The sequence below is a fragment of the Cervus elaphus genome, chromosome 19, assembly GCF_910594005.1.
Source record: "Cervus elaphus chromosome 19, mCerEla1.1, whole genome shotgun sequence".
NCBI classification, from domain to species: Eukaryota; Metazoa; Chordata; class Mammalia; order Artiodactyla; family Cervidae; genus Cervus; species Cervus elaphus.
Genome location: NC_057833.1, coordinates 79,902,038 through 79,924,060, shown reverse-complemented (window position 1 = coordinate 79,924,060; position 22,023 = coordinate 79,902,038).

Sequence of the window (22,023 nt, the reverse complement as noted above, 5' to 3'; positions counted from 1 at the left end):
TGAAACCACATTCCCAGAAAACTAACAAATCTAATCACATGGACCACAGCCTTGTCTAAGTCAATGAAACTAAGTCATGCCATGTAGGACCACCCATGATGGACCAGTTATGGTGGAGAATTCTGACAAAATGTGGTCCACTGGAGAAGGGAATGGCAAATCACTTCAGTATTCTTGCCTTGAGAACCCCATGAACAGCATGTAAAGGCAAAAAAATAAGACATTGAAAGATGAACTCCCCAGGTCAGTAGGTGCCCAATATGCTACTGGAGATCAGTGGAGAAATAACTCCAGAAAGAATGAAGAGATGGAGCCAAAGCAAGAACAACACCCAGTTGTGGATATGACTGGTGATAGAAGCAAGGTCCAATGCTGTAAAGAGCAATATTGCATAGGAACCTGGAATGTTAGGTCCATGAATCAAGGGAAATTGGAAGTGGTCAAACAGGAGATGGCAAGAGTGAACATTGACATTTTGAGAATCTGTGAACTGAAATGGACTGGAATGGGTGAATTTAACTCAGATGACCTTTATATCTACTACTGTGGGCAAGAATCCCTTAGAAGAAGTGGAGTTGCCCTCATAGTCAACAAAGGAGTCTGAAATGCAGTACTTGGATGCAATCTCAAAAATGACAGAATGATCTCCGTTCGTTTCCAAGGCAAACCATTCAATATCACGGTAATCTAAGTCTATGTCTCGACCAGTAATGCTGAAGAAGCTGAAGTTGAATGATTCTATGAAGACCTACAAGACCTTTTAGAACTAACACCCAAAAAGACGTCCTTTTCATTATAGGGGACTGGAAAGCAAAAGTACGAAGTCAAGAAAAACCTGGAGTAACAGACAAATTTGGCCTTGGAGTACAGAATGAAGCAGGGCAAAGGCTAAAAAGTTTTGCCAAGAGAACACACTGGTCATAGCAAACATCCTCTTCCAACAACACAAGAGAAGACTCTACACATGGACATCACCAGATGACCAACATCGAAGTCAGATTAATTATATTCTTTGCAGTCAAAGATGGAGAAGCTCTATACAGTCAGCAAAAATAAGACCGTGAGCTGACTGTGACTCAGATCACGAACTTCTTACTGCCAAATTCAGAGTTAAATTGAAGAAAGTAGTTAAAGAGTTAAATTGAAGAACCACTTCAAATGTAGATTTTGCTTTTTCATCTATAAAATGCAGAATTGGACAACATGGATGCTTTTTTTTACATCTCTTCTATACTTAACGTTTGAGAATTCAACTGTGTTTGCACTCATAACACTGTTTTTATTTTAGAATCCTGTGAGTTTTGTTCATCTTCCTCTGAGTGTTCACTTTATCATCCATGCAATAACTCTTCGCTTTTGTTTCCCCAGGATGTGATTCTTGACACCCCCAAGCATAGCCCTGAGCTATATGGAATCAGCCTGAGTGAACTCTCATTCTTGCTTCTCCCCCTCCATGTCATTCCTTAGGTAAGCTAACATCCTTTAGAACTTTCTATGGCTTTCCATCTTATGCATTTGAAGTTTATGTGGGAGCTCCTGGGTTGCCTACATTTTAGATAACTCATCAGATGCTCATTTGGATGGCCATTGAATATTGCTGTTAGTGTTTACCCATTTGAATGATGCCTGGTCAACCTAGATTTAAGACAGAAAGCCTAGTGCTCAGCTCAGGATATAACCAGGCTGTACCTATATGTCTAAGGTTATACAACTAGTTAGAGGTGGAAAACAGTTCTGGGATCCAGGTCTTCCAATTCCAAACCCAGTATGTACCTTCATATTTTGACTGGGAACATCTGGGTATACCATATAGAAATGCTATACATCCTTTGATTCATCAAGTTTGGCAGACTTGATAGAAAATGAACTTAGAAGGGAAAAGCTATGAAATAGTGACATTCTCAAGATTTCAAAGAAGATAGTTTGGGATTATAGGCTGCATTTACGCAGGCTTCCGTTTGTAATTTGTCTGAAGGGCTTCCCTGGTAGCTCAGATGGTAAAGCGTCTGCCTACAATGCAGGAGACCCGGGTTCAATCCCTGGGTCAGGAAGATCCCCTGGAGAAGGAAATGGCAACCCACTCCAGTATTCATGCCCAGAAAATCCCATGGACCGAGGAGCCTGGGGGCTACAGTCTGTGTGGTCGCAAAGAGTCGGACACGACTGAGCAACTTCAGCTCAGTTCAGCTCAGTAGACCAGAACTTGACCCAAGTGTTAGAAAAACAGATCAGTTAGGAAAAGTCATGGTGAAACTTCTACAATCAAACAAGAATAGGAGGAAGGGTCAACGGATGAGGCTGGACACACTGCACTGGGTGCTTTGCTTTACTCTCACTTCAGTGGTGGTTATATCATCTGTGTTTCATTCACTGATGGAAAGTTATCCTGAAGTTGAGATATAATTTGGCAACTCATAGAGTTTGAGCAAGCTCCGGAAGTTGGTAATGGACAGGAAAGCCTGGTGTGCTGAAGTTCATGGGGTCACAAAGAGTTGGACATGACTGAACGACTGAACTGAACTGAATTGGAAATGCTATATTTTTGCTTCTTTCTCATTTTCAACTCTGGAACCATGAATAAAAATGTACTCATCAGCCACGTGGGAGAAGGATTTTCTTTATTTAACAGCTAAATGTACCCAACATTATGTTAGACATTTGCAAAACATACCTAGAGAGTGGGAATTAAAGTGGTTCAGGGGAAATTTGGGGTCTCAGAACAAGGGGTGAGAAAAACAATGAAGTGACTTTTGTGACATTGGATCAGGATGAGATTGGAGGTTGTAAAATCTCAAAGGTTATGAAAAGTCTTAATATGAGTTTGTTCAACAAAACCCCTAAGAAATTGGGAGAACCAGTTCTGGAATCACTAAAGAGAAACATGATTCCACGCAGGAGACAGCAAACTTATAAGATTTGTAACAGAAGGTAGCAGAGTTGAAAATGCTGTTTCTCTGCAAGGATATAGATATATCCATGGGTGAAAACTCCATTCAAAGTTGTTAGTAGAAATGAGGGTTGTTTGAACTGAATTGCTGACCTCATATGGCTGATGTCATTGGAGACCATCATGACCTTCAAAACACATTTCTTGGGGTTCTTCTGAGAAATGGAATTCTAAATCAAATAAATTGTGTTTCTGAACTGGAAGTTTATTGTTGTTAATGACCTCACTATTTTATAAAAATGTTTCATAGACTCAACCTAAGAGATTCAAAGAATATAAAAAGTACAAGTAACTATCATCAACATCAAGTGAACTTTATTATAAAACATCTCTCTCTCTCCTCTTCCCTCTTTCTTTCTCCATATATATACAAAAAAGAAAAGTGGGTGGTTTAGGTGGAAATGATGATTACATTAAGAGATCATACTATACATATGTCATTTTACATAAAATTATTAAATCCCCTTAAATGTAAACTAAAATAATCATTTCCCAAGAGAATCTAGCTCCTAAAGGCTCTAAGACAATTGTCTCTGGATCAGCAGCATCAACAATTCCTGAGAACTTGCTAGAAATGCAAGTTCTTGGGCATCAACTCAAACCTGCTGAAGTGGAAAATCATGTGAGCCCAGCAAGCTATATTGTAACAAATCTTCCAGATAACTTTGTGCATAGTAAGATTTCAGACCTGGGCTTCCAAGGTGGTGAAGTGGTAAAGAATCTCCCTGTTAGTGTAGGAGATGCAAGAGACATGGGTTGGATCCCTGAATTGGGAAGATCCCCTGGAGTAGGAAATGGCAATGCACTCTAGTATTCTTGCCTGGAAAATTCCGTGGGCCAAGGAACCTGGTGGGTTACAATCCATGGGATTGCAAAGAGTCAGATACAACTAAGTGACTAAACACACACATAAGATTTGAGACCCACTGTTCTACTAATAAGAAAATAGTTGGTAGAAATTTTGACAGATACAAGTCCTACATGGTTTTCAACTGTGTTCCATGTTTGTCGATGCTGATTACTTCTCTATTATGAAAAATGAAAAAACTTGCACATTTATATTTTCCCCTATTTTCCTTTACCTTATGTCCTAATTTCCTTTAGCTATATGTTGTGTTTAAGTTGTCAAGATCTACAACATTTACTTCTATTTTTTACAGTTCCCATAATTGTTTAATCCTAATTTATGGAAAGAAATTAGTCCCTTTTACTTCAGTTTCTATATTTTTGTATTTTGTATTTTATTTTAACTCTCCGTTGGTTTGTTTTGACCACCTGTGGGTTTTTTTTTTTTTTTTTCTCAAGGTTTCTCAGGCATTATAATCCCTTAACTCCTTCATGGTAAAAGCAATTTTTTGTTTCTTCGATGTTTGAAAGACATCTTGTTTCATTCTTTTACAAGTGGTTGACCAGTTTTCCCAGCACCACTTGTTAAAGAGGTTGTCGTTTTTCCATTGTATATCCCTGCCTCCTTTGTCAAAGATAAGGTGTCCATAGGTTCGTGGATTTATCTCTGGGCTTTCTATCCTAGAACACTTTCTAACACCATACACAAAAATAAACTCAAAATGGATTAAAGATCCAAATGTAAGACCGGAAACTATAAAACTCCTAGAGGAGAACATAGGCAAAACACTCTCCGACATAAATCACAGCAAGATCCCTATGACCCACCTCCCAGAATATTGGAAATAAAAGCAAAACTAAACAAATGGGACCTAATGAAACTTAAAAGCTTTTGCACAACAAAGGAAACTATAAGCAAGGTGAAAAGACAGCCCTCAGATTGGGAGAAAATAATAGCAAATGAAGAAACAGACAAAGGATTAATCTCAAAAATATACAAGCAACTCCTGAAGCTCAATTCCAGAAAAATAAATGACCCAATCAAAAAATGGGCCAAAGAACTAAACAGACATTTCTCCAAAGAAGACATACAGATGGCTAACAAACACATGAAAAGATGCTCCACATCACTCATTATCAGAGAAATGCAAATCAAAACCACAATGAGGTACCATTACACGCCTGTCAGGATGGCTGCTATCCAAAAGTCTACAAGCAATAAATGCTGGAGAGGGTGTGGAGAAAAGGGAACCCTCTTACACTGTTGGTGGGAATGCAAACTAGTACAACCACTATGGAAAACAGTGTGGAGATTTCTTAAAAAACTGGAAATAGAACTGCCATATGACCTAGCAATCCCACTTCTGGGCATACACACTGAGGAAACCAGATCTGAAAGATACACATGCACCCCAATGTTCATCGCAGCACTGTTTATAATAGCCAGGACATGGAAGCAACCTAGATGCCAATCAGCAGATGAATGGATAAGGAAGCTGGGGTACATATACACCATGGAATATTACTCAGCAATTAAAAAGAATACATTTGAATCAGTTCTAATGAGATGGATGAAACTGGAGCCCATTACACAGAGTGAAGTAAGCCAGAAAGATAAAGAACATTACAGCATACTAACACATATATATGGAATCTAGAAAGATGGTAATGATAACCCTATATGCAAAACAGAAAAAGAGACACAGAAGTACAGAACAGACTTTTGAACTCTGTGGGAGAAGGTGAGGGTGGAATGTTTTGAAAGAACAGCATGTATATTATCTATGGTGAAACAGATCACCAGCCCAGGTGGGATGCATGAGACAAGTGCTTCAGCCTGGTGCACTGGAAAGACCCAGAGGAATCGGGTGGAGAGGGAGGTGGGAGGGGGGATCGGGATGGGGAATACGTGTAACTCTATGGCTGATTCATATAAATGTATGACAAAACCCACTGAAATGTTGTGAAGTGATTAGCCTCCAACTAATAAAAATAAATAAATAAATAAATAAATAAAAAAGAAAGACATCTTGATTTTGCAAGATAGTCAGGTCAGAATTTCTTGAACTCAGAAATTTGTAGCCATTGATAATTGGCTTCTGTCATTAAATTTTGCTGTGGAGATTCTGATGACATACTCTATTTTTTCTCCTAATGACTTGCTTTTTTGTCTACTAAATACCTGAAGAATTTTATTTTAGCCTTAGAGCCCAATAACTTAACGATTATTTCATTAACTCTCTCACAATCATTAATCTTTCCTGGAACATTTTATATCCTTTCAGTCTGTAGATTATTTTCCTAATTTCAAGAAAAATCTCTTCAGTAACTTTTAAATGCATTTTTGTCCCATTTATTTGAATTTTCTATTTCTGGAACAATAATATGCCTTTTGAGGGCAATTGGCTTTTTCCCCCCTTCTTTCTGTTTTCTGCATTTATTACCTTTTAATCTTATTGATTTAGGTTCTTGGGTTTTGTTTTGTTTTTGGTGCTGTTTTATTCTTGGAGTTCCCCGCTCCCCCCCGAATTCCTTGTGACTTCTTCCTTACATGTTAGTAAATGTTTTTAGCTGTGTCTATTACATTCCTTGTTCCATAATGGGTTGTTTTGGTCTTTGGCTTCTTTGCCTGTCATTACAATCTCAATTTTCATCTCATCCTTTTGTTTTACTATCTTTGGTTTGTGGTCTTATTTTATAGATTTCATTTTCCATAGAGGCCCATAGAAAAATTATAGCATGAAACATTGCCAGAGAATTTCTTCCACATTAGCTTTAGGAAGAGTTTTGGCATATTCTGAACTGCTTCTCCCCTCCTTGCTCCCCTCACTTTCACTTCTGCTGTGCCTTCTTTTAAGGTCACACTTTTATTTGCATCTTCAGTGCCTGATGGGGACAACCCTACCTAGAGTTTCTATTGGTTCTAACAATGTGGACATATTTTCCTTGACCCTTTTCTTGCGCTATCTGTGACTTGTTTGTCTTTCTCTTCTGAGCTACTTTGAAGTGTAGCAGCTTGTGAATTCCCCTCATTTTCAAAAATAGCCTGGAGCGGTGGGCGGGATCTTGGAGAGAAAAGCTTGGGTCATGTGCAACTTTCATAGGATCTGAGACTTCTCTTCCTTCCAAAGCTTTGTAATTGTCCTTTGTCAAATCTCACTGCACTTGGTTGACTGGTTTCTATTCATGTGCAGGTGAGTGAGGACAAGGATGGCATCTTTCTTTGACACTAGTCTTTTCTCCAAGTCAGTGTTGACCTTACTTAATCAGAGTAATTGTCATAACTCCATTCCCACTAACCTTCTTTTCTCAATAGCTTTTTCTTTCCCACAGTTAGAAGAAGAAAAAGGACAATGATTAGAACTACCCAGATCTAACCATTTCCAACAATAACAGAGAGAGCAGAACAAGACAAAAAATGTGCTCCTAGGGTACAGAGAGGGTGCTCTGAGAGGCCTGGATGAAGACTCCCTTCTCTGTTCAAAACTGAAGAAGGACCCGAATCTCAAGAAGACCTTTTTAAATTTAAATTTATTTTATATTAATATATATTATATTATTAGATTCTTTATTAAACTTAGAGGTGCCCCAAAATGGCTGATTAGAGCAACAGTGATTGTTTATTGATATGTTGTATAAATTTGAAGTTGGAGAACATTGGGGGGGGGGAGTGTGGTGGTTAACACTAGTATCCTTGAAATAGTCCCATGTGACATTGTCCAGATACTAGGAAATGATCTTACTGAAAGTTCCACCAGGAAAAGCTTTCTCTGCCTTTGGGGAATATTCACACGAAACAGTAAAAATGGCTTGAAATCAAATGGTGTAGTGAAGAAATGTGAACTTTGAAGCCAAACAGGCCTAAGTTATGTCCAAGCTTTATCATACACACTTATGTGACATTTAACCACCATAACTTCAGATTCTTCACCTGTGAATGAGAAGAATGTCCCTTGTGTAGATTAATGGAGAGGATTCAATGGGATGGCACATTCAAAGCACTGGGTCTACATCTGACACGACTCTGTTGCTGGGAAATGTGGTTCCTTTCCCCCCTCCCCCACCAATGCCCTCCTCTATCCTTTCTGATCTGCAGACACAACCATCAGGAAATGAGGAGGGATGACTAGTATCACGACACACACATATTATGTGTCACTGATGCTTTTCTTGCCTTGTATTATCTCATCTAACATGGAGTATGAGGTGAAATCAAGTCGTGGGCAGGTGGGGAAGTATTTTGCTTTTTGACCTATCCCTAGATAGTGGGTGTGTTTTCCTTTAAACTTCAATTTGCGTAAAGTCCAAAAAGGCATATAAAGTACTAAAATACACTAAACTACTTGTTCTCCCAGCAAAGATTAACACATTAATATAGCATAGCTGTTTAATTTTTAGATGATTTGCAATGGGCATAACTCCCTCTGCTTGCCCCCAGTCACTGGTGAAGATAGAGGCCCTGGCAAGGAAGGCAGGAACATGACTTGATTAGAACCTAATATTCTACTCATCTGCCCTCCAGAAGAATGGTCCTGAGTGGGATCTGGCCATTTGCCTCTGTTGAGTGAGAAGAATGATTTGAAAGAGACAAAGGAGTATACATGAGTATATATGAGTACAAAGTCTCTTTCAGTTAATAAATTTGATGACAGTGTAATGCTTAATTTGAGTTTCCCCAAAAGCTAACCCTGAGACAAGGATTTTGGCACAAGTGGTTTATTTTGGAGGTAACCCCAGGAAGCAGAAGTGAGGGGATAAGGCAGTGACTTAGAGGGTAAAAAAGCTGATGAAGATGCATTTATGAAGGGGTCACCAATGTGGCTCACTGGGGCTTGGTTTCAGTGAGGGGCCCTAAAAGACTATGGAGAAGATGCCAAGAGTCATCTCACACAAAGACAAGTAAACTAGGGTGTTTATCTACAAACTTCCATTCCTCTTTGGTACAGGGTCACTCTTGAGGCACTGATTTACAGCCAGTAGTCAGAATACCCCTAGACACAAATGCAGAGAACTCTGTGTGTATGAATTGTCTGCAGGTAATCTCAGATGTGGGCAGAGGTATTGTGGATCCACATTAAATGGCCCCAAGCCAGTTTTTGTCTTATGAATATCTCTGGAATTACTCAGTCTTCTCACTTCACTCTCACCAACATCATCCTTTCCCCAGATCACTGTCACCATCTTAAGTAAGCAGTCTCTTGACCTTAAATCAGTTCTCCGCCCAACTGGTAGAAGGAGCTTTCTAACATAGAAATAAAATCATGCTCAATTCAGTTAGGCCGCTCAGTCATGTGCGACTCTTTGTGACCCCACGGACTGCAGCACGCCAGGCTTCCCTGTCCATCACCAACTCCCGGAGTTTACTCAAACTCATGTCCATTGAGCCGGTGATGCCATCAAACCATTTCATCCTCTGTTGTCCCCTTCTCCTCCCACCTTCAATCTTTCCCATCATTAGGGCCTTTCCAAATGAGTCAGTTCTTCCCATCAGGTGGCCAAAGTACTGGAGCTTCAGCTTTAGCATCAGTCCTTCCAATGAACACTCAGGATTGATTTCCTTTAGAATGGACTGGTTGGATCTCCTTGCTGTCCAAGGGACTCCCAAGAGTCTTCTCCAACACCACATTTCAAAAGCATCAATTCTTTGGTGCTCAGCTTTCTTTATAGTCCAACTCTCACATCCATACATGACTACTGGAAAAACCATAGCTTTGACTGGATGGACCTTTGTTGGCAAAGCAATGTCTCTGCTTTTTAATATGCTATCTAGTTTGGTCATAACTTTCCTTCCAAGGAGCAAATGTCTTTTTAAATTTCATGTCTGCAGTCACCATCTGCAGTCATTTTGGAACCCCCAAAAATAAAGTCTCTCACTGTTTCCAATGTTTCCTCATCTATTTGCCATGAAATGATGGGATCAGATGTCATGATCTTAGTTTTCTGAATGTCGAGTTTTAAACAAACTTTTTCACTCTCCTCTTTCGCTTTAATCAAGAGGCTCTTTAATTCTTCTTCACTTTCTGCCATAAGAGTGGTGTCATCTGCATATCTGAGGTTATTGATATTTCTCCTGGTCATCTTGACTCTAGCTTGTGCTTCATCCAGTCCAGCGTTTCTCATGATGTACACTGTTTATAAGCTAAATAAGCAGGGTGACAGTTTACAACCTTGACATATTTCTTTCCCTATTTGGAACCAGTCTGTTGTTCCATGTCCAGTTCTAACTGTTGCTTTTTGACCTGTATACAAATTTCTCAGGAGGCAGGTCAGGTGGTCTGGTATTCCCATCTCTTTCAGAATTTTCCACAGTTTGTTGTGATCCACACAGTCAAAGGCTTTGGCATAGTCAATGAGGCAGAATTAGATGTTTTTCTGGAACTGTCTTGCTTTTTTGATGATCCAACAGATGTTGGCAATTCAATCTCTGGTTTCTCTACCTTTTCTAAATCCAGCTTGAACATCGGGAAGTTCACAGTTCACATACTGTTGAAGCCTGGTTGGAGAATTTTGAGCATTACTTTGCTAGTGTGTGAGATGAGTGCAATTGTGTGGTAGTTTGAGCATTCTTTGGCATTACCTTTCTTTGGGATTGGAATGAAAACTGATCTTTTCCAGTCCTGTGGCCACTGCTGAGTTTTTCAAATTTGCTGGCATATTGAGTGCAGCACTTTCACAGCATCATCTTTTAGGACTTGAAATAGCTCAACTGTAATTCCATCAACTCAACTAGCTTTGTTCGTAGTGATGCTTCCTAAGGCCCACTTGACTTCGCATTCCAGGATGTCTAGCTCTAGATGAGTCACACCATTGTGATTATCTAGGTCATGAAGATCTTTTTTATAGAGTTCTTCTGTGTATTCTTGCCACCTCTTCTTAATATCTTCTGCTTCTGTCAGGTCCATACCATTTCTCTCCTTTATTGTGCCCATCTTTGCATGAAAAGTTTCCTTGGTATCTCTAATTTTCTTGAAGAGATCTCTAGTCTTTGCCATTCTATTGTTTTCTTTTATTTTTTTTGCACTGATCACTGAGGAAGGCTTTCTTATCTCTCCTTGCTATTCGTTGGAACTCTGCATTCAAATGGGTGTATCTTTTCTTTCCTCCTTTGTCTTTCACTTCTCTTCTTTTCATAGCTGTTTTTAAGGCCTCTTCAGATAACCATTTTGCCTTTTTGTATTTCTTTTTCTTGGGGGTGGTCTTGATTCCTGTCGTCTCTACAATGTCACGAACCTCCATCCATAGTTCTTCAGATATAATCGCTTGAATCTATTTGTCACTTCCACTGTACAGTTGTAAGGGATTTGATTTAGGTCATACCTGTATGGTCTGGTGGTTTTCCCTACTTTCTTCAATTTAAATCTAAATTTGTAAATAAGGAGTTCATGACCTGAGCCACAGTCAGATCCTGGTCTTGTTTTTGCTGACTGTATAGAGCTTCTCCATCTTTGGCTGCAAAGAATATAATTAATGTGATTTCAGTATTGACCATCTGGTGATGTCCATGTGTAGAGTCTTCTCTTGTGTTGTTGGAAGAGGGTGTTTGCTATGACCAGTGCATTCTATTGGCAGAACTCTGTTAGCCTTTTCCCTGCTTCATTTTGTACTCCAAGGCCAAATTTGTCTGTTACTCCAGGTGTTCCTTGACTTTCTACTTTTGCATTCCTGCCCTATATAATGGAAAGGACATCTTTTTGGTGTGTTAGATCCAAAAAGTCTTGTAGGTCTGCATAGAACCATGAACTTCTGCTTCTTCAGCATTACTGGTTGGGGCATAAACTTGGATTACTGTAATATTGAATGGTTTGCATTGGTAATGAACAGAGATCATTCTGTTGCTTTTGAGATTGCATCCAAGTACAGCATTTTGGACTCTTTTGTTGACTATGATGGTTACTCCATTTCTTCTAAGGGATTCTTGCCCACAGTAGTAAATATAATGGTCATCTGAGTTAAATTCACCTATTCCAGTGCATTTTAGTTCACTGCTCCCTAAAATGCCGATGTTCATTCTTGCCATCTCCTGTTTGACCACTTCCAATTTTCCTTGATTCATAGACCTAACATTCCAGGTTCCTATGTAATATTGCTCTTTACAGCATTGGACTTTACTTCCATCACTAGTCACATCCACAACTGGGTGTTGTTTTTGCATTGGCTCCATCTCTTCATTTTTTCTGGAGTTATTTCTCCACTGATCTCCAGTAGCATATTGGGCACCTACCGACCTAGGGGGTTCATCTTTCAATGTCCTATCGTTTTGCCTTTACGTACTGTTCATGGGGTTCTCAAGGCAAGAATACTGAAGTGGTTTGCCATTCCCTTCTCCAGTGGGCCACATTTTGTCAGAGCTCCATCATGACCCATCCATCTTGGGTGGGCTTAACACACCATGGCTCATAGTTTCATTGAGTTATACAAAGCCTGTGGTCCATGTGATTCGATTGGTTAGTTTTTTGTTATTCTGTTTTTCATTCTGTCTGCCCTCTGATGGAAAAGGATAAGAGGCTTATGGAAGCTTCCTGATGGAAGAGAATCATGCTAATCCCCCTTTAAAATTTTTCAATGATTCCTTAAAGTCTGCTCTTGAATGGCCTTGTAAGATCTCCCATTGTCTGTCCTTTCCCCCTCTTGATTATCATTGAACATTTTGCCATCTCTTTTTCCAATCTGCAACCCCTCCCTTAACTTGCCAACGTGCCTCTTTCTTCCAACTCTCTCCCCAGCCAATTTTATCTCCACATACAACCCTTTCTCTGCCTTTTCCTCCTCCCTCAATACCATTTTCCTGACCAACTTATGCTAACCCTTCAAGTCTAAGTCTCAATCTTACCTCTTAAGGAAATCTTTCCATTTCTGTTTCTTTAGATCATGTTAACTTCTCATAACCCTGATGCTTCCTTGCAGCCCTGAAGATTCTCTATCATAATCTCACCATGCTTTATTAGATCAATCTGACTATGACCATCACTCCATACAAGTCTATTTTATTTTTCCCATCTCTCCAGTGACAGGAAGAGGACCTGGCATATAGAAAGTGCCCATCAATACTAAATGAATGAATAATGATTAACACTTGCCTTTGATTCTGTGCTTCTCTATTCCCTGAATTCAAGAAGAAATGAATCATGAATAAATTGCCATGCTCTTGTGGCAACTCTAATAAGAGGCTGTGAAAACATAGTGTCTGTTCCATCCTTGTTCTCATTTCTGATAGATGGAAAAATATTTACAAAGTAAAGGTCATTTTGAAGACTATAAAAAGCAGAGCTATTTTGAGGTGTTGGATTACTTTCTACAAATCTGATGGCCTGAATCACACCATTAAATGACCTGACCAACATCTTTCTTTATCCTGCATGTGTGCTAGTTGTTCAGTCATGTCCAACTCCTTGTGATTTTATGGACTGTAGCCAGGCTCCTCTGTCCATGGGATGGTCCAGGCAAGAATACTGGAGTGGATTGCCATTTCCTCCTCCAGGAGATCTTCCTGACCTGGGAATCGAATGTACGTTTCCTGTGTCTCCTGGGGGACTTGGTTTTAGTTTGAGCCTCACCGGACTGCAAAGAGATCCAACCAGTCCATCCTAAAGGAGATCAGTCTTGGGTGTTTATTGGAAGGACTGATGTTGAAGCTGAAACTTCAATACTTTGGCCACCTGATGTGAAGAACTGACTCATTGGAAAAGACCCTGATGCTGGGAAAGATTAAGGGCAGGAGGAGAAGGGGCCAAGAGGATGAGATGTTTGGATGGCATTACCGACCCAGTGGACATGGGTTTGGATGGACTCCGAGAGTTGGTGATGGACAGGGAAGCCTGGCGTGCTGAGGTTCATGGGGTCACAAAGAGTCGGACATGACTGAGCGACTGAACTGAACCAAACTGAAAGCTACTTTTTCTGTCCCCAAAGAGCAGAATGTCAAATCCTTTTCCACTGTTGCAGATAAAGTGAAATACAGAGACTTCCTATAAGAATCATACAGAAATAAAGAGGCAGAAGAAGATGGCAGAGGAGTAAGATAGGGAGATCAGCAGCCTACACACAAATACATCAAAAATTCATCAAGATACAGAATAACTACTACAGAGAAACTTTAGGAGACGGCAGAAGACCTCAGGTCTCCAGCGGGACAGACTAAGCTCCCTGGTGAGGTATGAGAGAGGATGGTGACATAAAAAAGGAAAAGAGGGAGAAATTCTGGATGGAGTCATGAAGCAGGAAGAGTTCTGGTGCACTGGGAAGCTCCCTCACAGGGGGCCCAAAGGGGAGCTGTGGAATCTCAGAAAGCTGGGCAAAGCAGAGACTTAGAGGGCACAAAACAGAGAAAATTGCACTTCTCAGCCTATGAACAGCTCGTGGACTGTGGCTCCGACCAGACGGCAGGCTCAGGGAACCAAGAGAAGACCACAGCAGCCTCATGCAGAGGTCGGGCCTGGGGAGGAGGGGAGATGAGAGAGGCATGGTACACAAACCTCTCAAGTGCACATGACCCTCGAGGAGCAGAGGGTAGGCCCAGGTAGCTTGAAGAAGAACACTCAATATCCAAGACATAAAGGGCAGGCCCAGGGAACTGAGATAAGTGCACACAAGCCCTGCAATATGGTGGGTGAGCTCAGGGGCCTGAGGGAAGCCCACCCAAGTCTCCACGACACACAGGGCAGGACTGGGGAGCTGCCACACAAGCCCCTGCCTAGCAAGCTTTGGCTTGCAGTGCATGGCAGGACCAGGGAACAGAAGCACCAGCGAAGATTCCAGGGACAGTATGAGGCTGGCGGCAGTGAAGTTACGCTGAGAGGGCCACTTTGATGAGGCTGCAGATATAGATGTGTCTAACATGGCCAAAGCCAGAAGGACTCCCCAGAGATGTATTGAACCCATAGACAGCCCGAAACCTACTTACTGGCCACTGCACTGCTCTTCAGAGACATGAGATCCAGCTCCATCAACATACAAGCACAAGCTCCACCAACAAGGAAAACATCACAGGACACTAATCCAACCCCATCCACAAGAGCAGACTCCACAACGAAAAAGAACTATGACATGAAGAATTTTTATTTTCTTATAAATTGCACTGTTTATTCCCCTTACATATTTCTATGTTCACTTTAGCCTTTTGCAGTGCTGTGGAGTTTTCTTCTTTGCTTTTCCTGTTAAAAAATTATTTTCAAGTTTTTTTTTTTTCATGCCACCCCCCCTCCCTTTTTTGTGGTGTTTCTGATTTTGTTTTTGATACATTTGACTGCCTTTCTTATAGTTTTTTTTTTTTTTTTTTTTTTACTGGCTATGGCTATCCCTGAGTGTACATAAATCTCTTTCACATATGTCTATCTTTGATTTTCTATTTTTCCTTTTCCCTCTCTTTTTTTAAAAACCATCTTCCACCCCTTCCTCTTCTCTTTTCTCTCCTTTCTCCTCTTTTTTCCTTCACTCTTTATTTTTTCACCATGTAGGTTATGTTGTTGTGCTCACTTTGCTATATTCCCCAGTTGGCAATTTGCTCAGGCTCAGATTTCCAGACTGAGTGTTAGTTGACTCTGCTTTTAATTCGTCAATATCACTTTTGGTTTCCCTTGTTCACCAAGTCAATCTCCTGTACTCTTTTCCTTAGAATACTTTGGTTATAACTGTATGTGTGGAAGTGTGTTTACATGCCCCATTATTTTTGCAACTACCTGCTTGATCTACTTGATCTTCTCCCAGTAGAACACAGGTACAAGTCACCCCTAACAAGAAGTCAGTGTAAACCACGTAACCAACCTTTCCCTTTCCCTCCAAGGGAAAAAACCAAAAGGAAGATGGAATACAACCCTAAAACTTGGGAAAAGGAAACCTCAAGTGGAATAAGTTAGAGAAAAGATTATGAAAATAAAGAGAAATACAGCACAAATGAAAGAACAAGCAAGAAACTCACAAGACAAATAAATATAGAGGAAATAAGCAATCTACATGAAAAAGAATTCAGAATAATGATAGTAAAACTGCTCTGAGGACTTGAAAATAGAATGGAGAAGATTCAAGAAAAGATTAACACAGTTATTATAATCACCAAGGACATAGACAAAATAAAGAATAAGCAAACAGAGATGAATAACACAATTACTGAAATTAAAACTACTCTAGAAGGAACCAAGCCAGGCTTCAACAGTACATGAACTGTGAATTTCCAGATGTTCAAGCTGGATTTAGAAAAAGCAGAGGAACCAGAGACCAAATTGCCAACATCTGTTGGATCATCGAAAAAGCAAGACAGTTCCAGAAAAACATATAATTCTGCCTTATTGACTATACCAAAGTGTTTGACTGTGTGGACCACAACAAACTGTGGAAAATTCTGAAAGAGATGGGAATACCAGACCACCTGACCTGCCTCCTGAGAAATCTGTATGCAGGTCAAAAAGCAACTGTTAGAACTGGCCATGGAACAACAGACTGGTTCCAAATAAGAAAAGGAGTACATCAAGACTGTATATTGTCACCCTGCTTATTTAACTTATATGCAGAATGCATCATGAGAAATGCTGGACTGGATGAAGCACAAGTTGGAATCAAGATTGCTGGGGAAAATATCAATAACCTCAGATATGCAGATGACACCACCCTTATGGCAGAAAGTGAAGAAGAACTAAAGAGCCTCTTGATGAAAGTGAAAGAGGAGAGTGAAAAAGTTGTCTTAAAACTCAACATTCAGAAAACTAATATCATGACATCTGGCCCCATCTCTTCATGGCAAATAGATGAGGAAACATTGGAAACAGCGAGAGGCTTTTTTTTTGCGGGGGGGGGGGGGGGCTTCAAAATCATTGCAGATGGTGACTGCAGAAATGAAATTTTAAAAGATGCTCCTTGGAAGAAAAGTTATGACCAACCTAGAAAACATATAAAAAGCAGAGACATTACTTTGCCAACAAAGGTCTATCTAGTCAAGGCTATGGTTTTCCCAGTAGTCATGTATGGATGTGAGAGTTGGACTATAAAGAAAGCTGAGCACCAAAGAATTGATGCTTTTGAAATGTGGTGTTGGAGAAGACTCTTGGGAGTCCCTTGGACAGCAAGGAGATCCAACCTGTCCATCCTAAAGGAGATCAGTCCTGGGTGTTCATTGGAAGGACTGATGCTAAAGCTGAAGCTCCAATACTTTGGCCACCTGATGTGAAGAACTGACTCATTGGAAAAGACCCTGATGCTGGGAAAGATTGAAGGCAGGTGGAAAAAGGGACAACAGAGGATGAGATGGTTTGATGGCATCATTGACTCAATTGACATGATTTTGAGTAAACTCCGGGAGTTGGTGATGGACAGGGAAGCCTGGCCTGCTGCAGTCCATGGGGTTGCAAAGAGTTGGACATGACCGAGTGACTGAACTGAACTGAACCGAGAAGGAACCAGTAACAGAAATAACTGAGGCAGAAGAATGGATAGATGAGCTGGAAGAGAGAATGGTGTAAATAACTGCTGAAGAGCAGAATAAGGGAAAAAGAATGAAAAGAATTGAGGACAGCCTCAGTAACCTCTGGGTCAATTTGGACAATATTAAATGCATGAAGATTCAAGTTATAGTGGTCCCAGAAGAAGAAGAAAAAAGAAAGGCACTGTGAAAATTTTTGAAGAAATTATAGTTGAAAATTTCCCCAACATTGGAAAGGAAATCATCAAGTCCAAGAAGCACAGAGAATCCCTTACAGGATAAACCCAAGGAGAAACACATGGAGACACATGGTAATCAAGCTGACAGAGATTAAACACAAAGAAAAAATATTACAAGCTGCAAAGGAAAGGCAACAAATAACATTTAGGGGAAAACTGATAAGATTAACAGCAGATCTTTCAGCAGAAACACTGCAGACCAGAACTCTGTAGGCCAGCAGGGAATGGCAGGATTTGTTTAAAGTACAAAAGAGGAAAAAAAAAAAAATCTACAACCAAGATTACTTTACCCAGAAAATATTTCATTCAAAGTTGTTGGAGAAATCAGAAGTTTCACAGACAAGCAAAAGTTAAGAGAATTTAGCACCACTGAACCAGCCGTACAACAAACACAAGAGAAATGAACGACCTACAAAAACAAACTCAAAAGAATTAAGAAAATGCCAATAGGAACATATATATCATTAATTACTTAAATGTAAACAGATTAAATGCACCAACCAAAAGATACAGACTGATGGATATAAAAACAAGATCCATATATATGCTGCCTACAAGAGACCCACTTCACACTAGGTGTGACACATACAGACTGAAAGTAAAAGGATGGAAAAAGATATTCCATGCAAATGGAAACCAAAAGAAAGTTGCAGTGGCAATCCTTATTTCAGACAAAATAGACTTTAAAATAAAGAACATTATAAAACACAAAGAAGGACACTACATAAAGATCAAGGGATCAATAAAAGAAGAAGACATGACAATTGTAAATATTTATTCTCCCAACATAGGAGCACCTCAATACATAAGGCAAACACTAACAGGGATAAGGGGGGGAAATCAACAGTAACACAATAATAGTAGAAGACTTTAACACTCTGCTTACACCAATGGGCAGATCATTAAAACAGAGAATCAATAAGGAAACACAAACCTTAAATGAAACATTAGACCAAATGGACCTAATTCATATCTTGAGGACTTGACATCCAAATGCAGAAGAATACACCTTCTTCTCAAGTGCACATGGAACATTCTCCCGGATAGACTACATCTTGGATCACAAATCAAGCCTCAGTAAATTTAAGAAAATTGAAATCATACCAAGTATTTTGTCTGACCACAGTGCTATGAGATTAGACAACACCTACAGGAAAAAAAAAATGCAAAAGCACAAACTCATGGAGATTAAACAAAACATTACTAAATACTGAAGAAGTTACTGAAGAAATAAGAAGAGAAATCAAAAGATTCCTGGAAACAAATGACAACAAAAGCAAGACGACCCAAACCTATGGGATTTAGCAAAAGTAGTTCTAGGAGGGAAGTTTATAGCAATATAATCCTACCTCAAAAAGCAAGAAAAGCATCAACTGACAACCTATATCTACATCCAAAGCAAGCTGGAGAAAGAAGAAGAAGAACAGCAGCAACAACAAAACAACCCAAAATCAGCAGCAGGAAAAAAAAAATAATAATAATCATAAAGACCAGAGCAGAAATAAATGAAAAAGAAAAGAAGGGATAAATTGAAAGATTAATAAAACTAAAAGCTGTTTTTTTGAGAAGACAAACCAAATTGACAAACCACTAGTCAGACTCAACAAAAAAAAAAAAAAAAAAAGAGGGAGAAAAATAAAATCAAAATTAGAAATGAATAAGGAGAGGCTATGACAGCACAGAAATACAAAGGATCATAAGAGAATATTATGAGCAACTATATGCCAATTAAATTGACAACCTAGAGGAAATGGACAGATTCTTAGAAAAGTTCAACCTCACAAGACTGAACCAGGAAGAAACAAAAATCATGAACAAGCCAATTACAAACACTGAAATTGAAACTGTGATTAAAAAAAACAAAACAAAACAAAAAAAAACTCTCCTAAAAAGCAAAAGTCCAGGCCAGGGCCACGACAGCTTCATAGGGGAATTCTATCAAACATTTAGAGAAGAGCTAATATCTATTTTTCTGAAACTCTGCCAAAAGAAATTGTAGAGGAAGTAACATTTTCAAACTCATTCTACGAGGCCATAATCACCCTGATACCAAAGCCAGGCAAAGACAGCACAAAAAAAGAAAATTACAGGCCAATATCACTGGTGAACATAGATGCAAAAATCCTCAACAAAATTCTAGCAATCAGAATTCAACAACACATGAAGAAGTTCATACACCACAATCAAGTTGAGTTTATTTCAGGGACGCAAGTGTTCTTCAGTATACACAAATATATCAATATGATACACCATATTAACAAATTTAATGGTAAAAACCATATGATCATTTCAATAGATGCAGAAAAAGCCTTTGACAAAATTCATCATTCATTTATGATTAAAAAAAAAAAAGACACTTCAAAAAGAATGGCGTAGAAAGAACCTACCTCAACATAGTAAAGGCAGTTTATGATAAGTCCACAGCAAACATTATTCTCAGTGGTGAAAAACTAAAAGCAGTCCCTCTAAGATCAGGGACAATAAAAGGGTGTCCTCTCTCACCACTATTATTCAACGTAGTTTTGGAAGTCTTAGCTATGGCAATTAGAGAAGAAAAAGAAAGAAGAGGAATCCAGATCAGAAAATAAGTAAAACTCTCACTATTTGCAGATGGCATGATACTATACATAGAAAACCCAAAAGAAACTATCAGAAAATTACTAGAGCTAATCAGTGAATTTAACAAAGTTTCAGGGTACAAGGTCAATACACAGAAAACACTTAGATTCCTAAAATATAATAGCAATGAAAAATCAGAAAGAGCAATTAGGGAATCAATCCCATTCACCATTGCAACAAAAAGAATAAAACATCTAGGAATATGAGACCAAAAAGAACTGTATATAGAAAATTGTAAGACACTGATGAAAGAAATCAAAGATGACATAAACAGATGTAGAGATATTCCATGTTCCTGGTAGGAAGAATCAATATTGTGAAAATGACTATACTTCCAAATGCAATCTACAGATTCAATGCAAGTAAAAGTCACTCAGTCACGTCCAACTCTTTGTGACCCCATGGACTATGGAATTCTCCAGGCAAGAATACTGGAGTGGGTAGCCATTTCCTTCTCCAGAGGATCTTTCCAACCCAGGGATTGACCCAGGTCTCCTGCATTGCAGGCAGATTCTTTACCAGCTGAGCCACAAGGGAAACCCAAGAATACTCTAGTGGGTAGCCTATCCCTTCTCCAGCAGATTTTCCAACCCAGGAATCAAACCAGGGTCTCCTGCATTGCAGGCAGATTCTTTACCAGCTGAGCTACCATGGAAGCCCCCAGATTCAATGTGATCCCTATCAAATTACTAATGGCATTTTTCACAGAACTAGAACAAAAAATTTCACAATTCATATGGAAACACAAAAGACCCTGAATAGTCAACGCAATCTTGAGAAAGAAGAGTGGAACTGGAGGAATCAACCTTCCTGACTTCAGACTATGCTACAAAGCTATAGTCATCAAGACAGTTTATGGTACTGGGACAAAAACAGAAATATAGAACAATGGAATAAGATGGAGAGCCCAGAGATAAACCCACACACATATGGGTACCTTATTTTTGACAAAGGAGGCAATAATATACAATTGGGCAAAGACAGCCTCTTCAGTCAGTGGTGCTGGGTAAACTGAACAGCTATGTGTAAAAGAATGAAATTAGAACATGTCCTAATGCCATACACAAAGATAAACTTGAAATGGATTAGAGACCTAAATGTGAGACTGGAAACTATAAAACTCTTAGAGGAAAGCATAGGCAGAACACTCAATGACATAAATCAAAGCAAGATCCTGTATGACCCACCTCCTAGAGTAATGGAAATAAAAACAAAAATAAACAAATGGAAACTAATTAAACTTAAAAGCTTTTGTGCAGCAAAGGAAACCACAAACAAGTTGAAAAGACAACCCTCAGAATGGGAGAAAATAATAGCAAAGGAAGCAACTGAAAAGGATTAATTTCCCAAATATACAAGCAGTCATACAACTCAATACCATAAAAACCAACAACCCAATCAATATGTGGAAAAAAGATCTAAACAGACATTTGTCCAAAGAAGACATACAGAATTCTAACAAATATATGAAAAGATGCTCAACATCAATAATTATTAGAGAAATGCAAATCAAAACTACAATGAGATATCACCTCACACCAGTCAGAATGGTCACCATCAAAAAGTCTACAAACAATAAACGCTGAAGAAGGTATGGAGAAAAGGGAACACTCTTGCACTACTGGTGTATGAAATGTAAATTGATACAGCCATTATGGAAGACAGTATGGAGTTTCCTTAAAAAAAAACTAGGGACAAAACCACCATATGACCCAGCAAATCCACTCCTAGGCATATGCACTTAGGAAACCAAATTGAAAAAGACACATGTACCCCAATGTTCATTGCAGCACTATTTACAATAGCTAGAACACAGAAGCAACCTAGATGTCCATCAACAGATGAATGGATAAAGAAGCTGTGATACATATGTACAACAGAATATTATTCTCCCATAAAAAGAGCACATTTGAGTCAGTTCTAATGAGGTGGAAGAAAATAGAGCCTGTTATACACAGTGAGTG